Here is a 6,878-nt window from a genome sequence, read left to right as displayed (position 1 = left end):
CGCATGGGCCTCTTGGGGCTGGTGCCCTTGGCCCATATAGGCCAAGGCACACCCCCTACAGCCCATGTGGCCCCCCGGGGCAGGTGGCCCCACCCGGTGGACCCCCGGGACCCTTCCGGTGGTCCCGGTACAATACCGATGACCCCGAAACTTGTCCCGATGGCCGAAATAGCACTTCCTATATATAATTCTTTACCTCCGGACCATTCCGGAACTCCTCGTGACGTCCGGGATCTCATCCGGGACTCCGAACAACTTTCGGGTTACCGCATACTAATATCTCTATAACCCTAGCGTCACCGAACCTTAAGTGTGTAGACCCTACGGGTTCGGGAGACATGCAGACATGACCGAGACGTTCTCCGGTCAATAACCAACAGCGGGATCTGGATACCCATGATGGCTCCCACATGTTCCACGATGATCTCATCGGATGAACCACGATGTCAAGGACTTAATCAATCCCGTATACAATTCCCTTTGTCTATCGGTATGTTACTTGCCCGAGATTCGATCGTCGGTATCCAATACCTTGTTCAATCTCGTTACCGGCAAGTCTCTTTACTCGTTCCGTAACACATCATCCCGTGATCAACTCCTTGGTCACATTGCGCATATGATGATGTCCTACCGAGTGGGCCCAGAGATACCTCTCCGCTTACACGGAGTGACAAATCCCAGTCTCGATTCGTGCCAACCCAACAGACACTTTCGGAGATACCTGTAATGCACCTTTATAGTCACCCAGTTACGTTGTGACGTTTGATACACCCAAAGTACTCCTACGGTATCCGGAAGTTGCATAATCTCATGGTCTAAGGAAATGATACTTGACATTAGAAAAGCTTTAGCATACGAACTACACGATCTTTGTGCTAGGCTTAGGATTGGGTCTTGTCCATCACATCATTCTCCTAATGATGTGATCCCGTTATCAACGACATCCAATGTCCATGGTTAGGAAACCGTAACCATCTATTGATCAACGAGCTAGTCAACTAGAGGCTTACTAGGGACATGGTGTTGTCTATGTATCCACACATGTATCTGAGTTTCCTATCAATACAATTATAGCATGGATAATAAACGATTATCATGAACAAGGAAATATAATAATAACCAATTTATTATTGCCTCTAGGGCATATTTCCAACAGTCTCCCACTTGCACTAGAGTCAATAATCTAGTTCACATCGCCATGTGATTAACACTCACAGGTCACATCGCCATGTGACTAACACCCAAGAGTTTACTAGAGTCAGTAGTCTAGTTCACATCACTATGTGATTAACACTCAATGAGTTTTAGGTTTGATCATGTTGCTTGTGAGAGAGGTTTTAGTCAACGGGTCCGAACCTTTCAGATCCGTGTGTGCTTTACAAATCTCTATGTCATCTCCTAGATGTAGCTACCACGTTCTATTTGGAGTTATTCCGAATAACTGTTCTACTTGGAGCTATTCTAAATTGTTGCTCCATTATATGCATCCGGTATCTCTACTCAGAGCTATCCGGATAGGTGTTAAGCTTGCATCGACGTAACCCTTTACGACGAACTCTTTTACCACCTCCATAATCGAGAAAATTCCTTAGTCCACTAGTTACTAAGGATAACTTTGACCGCTGTCCCGTGATCCATTCTTGGATCACTCTTGTACCCCTTGACTGACTCATGGCAAGGCACACTTCAGGTGCGGTACACAGCATAGCATACTGTAGAGCCTATGTCTTAAGCATAGGGGACGACCTTCGTCCTTTCTCTCTATTCTGCCGTGGTCGAGCTTTAAGTCTTAACTTCATACCTTACAACTCAGGCAAGAACTCCTTCTTTGACTGATCCATCTTGAACACCTTCAAGATCATGTCAAGGTATGTGCTCATTTGAAAGTACTATTAAGCGTTTTGATCTATCCTTATAGATCTTGATGCTCAATGTTCAAGTAGCTTAATCCAGGCTTTCCATTGAAAAACACTTTCCAAATAACCCTATATGCTTTCCAGAAATTCTACGTCATTTCTGATCAACAATATGTCAACAACATATACTCATCAGAAATTCTATAGTGCTCCCACTCACTTCTTTGGAAATACAAGTTTCTCATAAACTTTGTATACACCCAAAATCTTTGATCATCTCATCAAAGCATACATTCCAACTCCGAGATGCTTACTCCAGTCCTCAGAAGGATTGCTGGAGCTTTGCATACTTATTAGCATCTTTCAGGATTGACAAAACCTTCCGGTTGTATCACATACAACCTTTCCTCAAGAAAATCGTCGAGGAAACAATGTTTTGACATCCTATCTGCAAGATTTCATAAATAATGCAGTAATCGCTAATATAATTCCAACAGACTCTTAGCATCGCTACGAGTGAGAAAGTCTCACCGTAGTCAACTCCTTGAACTTGTCGGAAAACATCTTAACGACAAGTCGAGCTTTCTTAACGGTGATACTTACCATCATTGTCCGTCTTCCTTTTAAAATCCATATGTACCTAACAGCCTTACGACCATCAAGTAGTTCTTCCAAAGTCTACACTTTGTTTTCATATATGGATCCTCTCTCGGATTATATGGCCTCGGGCCATTTATCGGAATCCGGGCCCACCATCGCTTCTCCATAGCTCGTAGGTTCATTGTTGTCTAGCAACATGACTTCCAAGACATGATTACGTACCACTCTGAAGTAGTACGCATCCTTGTCATCCCACGAGGTTTGGTAGTGACTTGATCTGAAGTCTCATGATCAATATCATAAGCTTCCACTTCAATTGGTGTAGGTGCCACAGGAACAACTCTTTGTGCCCTGCTATACACTAGTTGAAGTAACGGTTCAATAACCTCATCAAGTCTCCACCATCCTCCCACTCAATTCTTTCGAGAGAAACTTTTCCTCGAGAAAGGACCCGATTCTAGAAACAATCCTTTAATGCTTTCGGATCTGAGACAGGAGGTATAGCCAACTGTTTTTTGGGTTGTCCTATGAAGATGCATTTATCCGCTTTGGGTTCGAGCTTATCAGCCTGAAACTTTTTCACATAAGCGTCGCAGCCCCAAACTTTTTAAGAAATGACAGCTTAGGTTTCTCTAAACCATAGTTCATACGGTGTCATCTCATCGGAATTACGTGGTGCCCTATTTAAAGTGAATGTGGTTGTCTCTAATGCCTAACCCATAAACTATTGTGGTAATTTGATAAGAGACATCATGGTATGCATCATATCCAATAGGGTGCAGTTATGATGTTCGGACACACCATCACACTATGGTGTTCCAGGCTGTATTAGTTGTGAAACAATTTCCACAATGTCTTAATTCTGTGCCAAACTCGTAATTCAGATATTCATCTCTATGATCATATCATAGATATTTTATCCTCTTGTCACGACGATCTTTCAACTTCACCCTGAAATTACTTGAACCTTTCAATAATTCAGACTCGTGATTCATCAAGTAAATATACTCAACATCTACTCAAATCATCTGTGAAGTAAGAACATAACGATATCCACTACATGCCTCAGCACTCATTGGACTGCACACATCAAAATGTATTACTTCCAACAAGTTGCTTTCTTGTTCCATTTTACTGAAAACGAGGCTTTCAGTCATCTTGCCCATGTGGTATGATTTGCATGTCTCAAGTGATTCAAAATCAAGCGAGTACAAAACGGTCCATTTGCATGGAGTTTCTTCATGCATATATACCAATAGACATGGTTCGCATGTCCAACTTTCAAAAGAGTGAGCCAAAGATCCATCAACATGGAGCTTCTTCATGCGTTTTATACCGATATGACTTACGTGGCAGTGCCACAAGTAGGTGGTACTATCATTACTATCTTTTGGCATGAACATGTGTATCACTACGATCGAGATTCAATAAACCATTCATTTTAGGTGTAAGACCATTGAAGGTATTATTCAAATAAACAGAGTAACCATTATTCTCCTTAAATGAATAACCGTATTGCGATAGACATAATCCAATCATGTCTATGCTCAACGCAAACACCAATCTCGATGGTAGAGGGAGCGTGCGATGCTTGATCATATCAACATTGGAAACACTTCCAACACATATCGTCAGCTCACCTTTAGCTAGTCTCCGTTTATTCCATAGCTTTAATTTCGAGTTACTAACACTTAGCAACCGAACCGGTATCTAATACCCTGGTGCTACTAGGAGTACTAGTAAAGTACACATCAACACAATGTATATCCAATATACTCTATCGACCTTGCCAGCCTTCTCATCTACCAAGTATCTAGGGTAATTCTGCTCCAGTGGCTGTTCCCCTTATTACAGAAGCACTCAGTCTCGGGTTTGGGTTCAACCTTGGGTTTCTTCACTAGAGCAGCAGCTGAATTGCCGTTTCATGAAGTATCCCTTCTTGCCCTTGCCCTTCTTGAAACTAGTGGTTTCACCAACCATCAACAATTGATGCTCCTTCTTGATTTCTACTTTCGCGGTGTCAAACATCGCGGAATATCTCAAGGATCATCATATATGTCCCTGATATATCATAGTTCATCACGAAGCTCTAGCAGCTTGGTGGTAATGACTTCGGAGAAACATCACTATCTCATCTGGAAGATTAACTCCCACTTGATTCAAATGATTGTTGTACTCAGACAATCTGAGCACAAGCTCAACAATTGAGCTTTTCTCCTTAGTTTGCAGGCTAAGAAAATCGTCGGAGGTCTTATACCTCTTGACGTGGGCACGAGCCTGAAATCCAATTTCAGCCCTCAAAACATCTCATATGTTTCGTGACGTTTCAAAACGTCTTTGGTGCCTCAACTCTAAACCGTTTAACTGAACTATCACGTAGTTATCAAAATGTGTATGTCAGATGTTCGCAACATCCACAGACAACGTTCGAGGTTCAGCACACTGAGCGGTGCATTAAGGACATAAGCCTTCTATGAAGCAATGAGGACAATCCTCAGTTTACGGACCTAGTCCGCATAATTGCTACTATCAACTTTCAACTAATTTTTCTCTAGGAACATATCTAAACAGTAGAACTATAGCGCGAGCTACGACATAATTTGCAAAATCCTTTTGACTATGTTCAGGATAATTAAGTTCATCTTATGAACTCCCACTCAGATAGACATCCCTCTAGTCATCTAAGTGATTACATGATCCGAGTCAACTAGGCCGTGTCCGATCATCACGTGAGACGGACTAGTCAACGTCGGTGAACATCTTCATGTTGATCGTATCTTCTATACGACTCATGCTCGACCTTTCGGTCTTCTGTGTTCCGAGGCCATGTCTATGCACATGCTAGGCTCGTCAAGTTAACCCTAAGTGTTTTGCGTGTGTAAAACTGTCTTACACCCGTTGTATGTGAACGTAAGGATCTATCACACCCGATCATCACGTGGTGCTTCGAAACGACGAACTGTAGCAACGGTGCACAGTTAGGGGAGAACACTTCTTGAAATTTTAATGAGGGATCATCTTATTTACTACCGTCGTTCTAAGCAAATAAGATGTATAAACATGATAAACATCATATGCAATCAAATAATAGTGACATGATATGGCCAATATCATATAGCTCCTTTGATCTCCATCTTGGGGCTCCATGATCATCTTGTCACCGGCATGACACCATGATCTCCATCATCATGATCTCCATCATCGTGTCTTCTTGAAGTTGTCTCGTCATCGACATGCAAGTCGTGATTCCCTTGACAAGAACATGATCAATCTCATACATCACATATATCATTCATCACATCCTTTTGGCCATATCACATCACATAGCATACCCTGCAAAAACAAGTTAGACGTCCTCTAATTGTTGTTTGCATGTTTTACGTGGCTGCTATGGGTTTCTAGCAAGAACGTTTCTTACCTACGCAAAGACCACAACGTGATATGCCAATTGCTATTTACCCTTCATAAGGACCCTTTTCATCGAATCCGATCCGACTAAAGTAGGAGAGACAGACACCCGCCAGCCACCTTATGCAACTAGTGCATGTTTGTCGGTGGAACCGTCTCACGTAAGAGTACGTGTAAGGTTGGTCCGGGCCGCTTCATCCCACGATGCCGCCGAATCAAGATAAGACTAGTAACGGCAAGCATATTGAACAAAATCAACGCCCACAACTACTTTGTGTTCTACTCGTGCATAGAATCTACGCAATAGACCTAGCTATGATGCCACTGTTGGGGAACGTAGCAGAAATTCAAAATTTTCCTACGTGTCACCAAGATCTATCTATGGAGAGACTAGCAACGAGGGGAAGGAGAGTGCATCTACATACCCTTGTAGATCGCTGAGCGGAAGCGTTCAAGTGAACGGGGTCGATGGAGTCGTACTCGTCGTGATTCAAATCACCGATGATCAAGTGCCGAACGCACGGCACCTCCGCGTTCAACACACGTACGGAACGGAGACGTCTCCCATGCCTTGATCCAGCAAGGAGGAGGGAGAGGTTGATGGAGATCCAGCAGCACGACGGCGTGGTGGAAGTAGCGGGATTCCAACAGGGCTTCGCTAAGCGCTGCGGGAGGAGGAAGATGTGTCACGGGAGGGGAAGGGAGGCGCCAGGCCTTAGATTGGTTTGCTCCTCCTTTTCCCCACTATATATAGGGCCAAGGGAGAGGGGGAGGCGCAGCCCTTGCCCCTTCCTCCAAGGAAGGGTGCGGCCAAGGGTGGGGAGGAGTCCATCCTCCCCAAGGCACCTCGGAGGTGCCTTCCCCTTATAGGACTCTCCCCTTTTCCCATCTCTTGGCGCATGGGCCTCTTGGGGCTGGTGCCCTTGGCCCATATAGGCCAAGGCACACCCCCTACAGCCCATGTGGCCCCCCGGGGCAGGTGGCCCCACCCGGTGGACCCCCGGGACCCTTCCG

The sequence above is a fragment of the Triticum aestivum genome, chromosome 6A (assembly GCF_018294505.1).
Source record: "Triticum aestivum cultivar Chinese Spring chromosome 6A, IWGSC CS RefSeq v2.1, whole genome shotgun sequence".
Taxonomy (NCBI): Eukaryota; Viridiplantae; Streptophyta; class Magnoliopsida; order Poales; family Poaceae; genus Triticum; species Triticum aestivum.
The sequence above is the reverse complement of the archived record's forward strand: the minus strand, read 5'-3'. Positions refer to the sequence as shown.